This window comes from Penaeus monodon, chromosome 28, assembly GCF_015228065.2.
Source record: "Penaeus monodon isolate SGIC_2016 chromosome 28, NSTDA_Pmon_1, whole genome shotgun sequence".
Lineage (NCBI taxonomy): Eukaryota > Metazoa > Arthropoda > Malacostraca > Decapoda > Penaeidae > Penaeus > Penaeus monodon.
Window position 1 is genome coordinate 23766710 of NC_051413.1, and position 394 is coordinate 23767103.

General features: G+C 39.6%; 1 protein-coding gene across 2 annotated transcripts in view; it reads left to right on the forward strand.

Annotated features, from left to right (window-relative positions):
* LOC119591424 (dipeptidase 1-like) overlaps window positions 1-394 on the forward strand; it is a 285765-nt gene that overhangs the window by 158292 nt on the left and 127079 nt on the right. The gene's annotated exons all lie outside the window — the stretch shown is intronic.

Genomic DNA, 394 nt, shown 5'->3' on the forward strand with positions numbered 1-394 from the left:
CCCAAGTAATGGAATTTGGAGAGCACACACTTATGGCATCAGAATGTCCAGGATGTCTGTGGCTATGAGGTGAAGCCTGACAGAGCTTCCCTGGGCATCAGTGCGAGCATCCAGTAGCCACAGGAGTTGATGAGGTCATAAACTGAGCTCAATTGGTGGCACAGTCATTGCGGATAAAACTGTAAATGAACTTTTGTTATGTGTATGTGGTCATATTTCATAGAGATAGAGAGAACAAATCTATGGAAAGAGGGAAATAATGGCATTTTGTGAACGTTATGGGTATTTAGATTGTACTGTTTCATGGGGCTCTTCTTTATTTTTTTCCAAATGTTTTGTTGGTTATTTCGTTTTAAAATTCCCATTATTTCCCAGTAATGACAATGGTGATGAT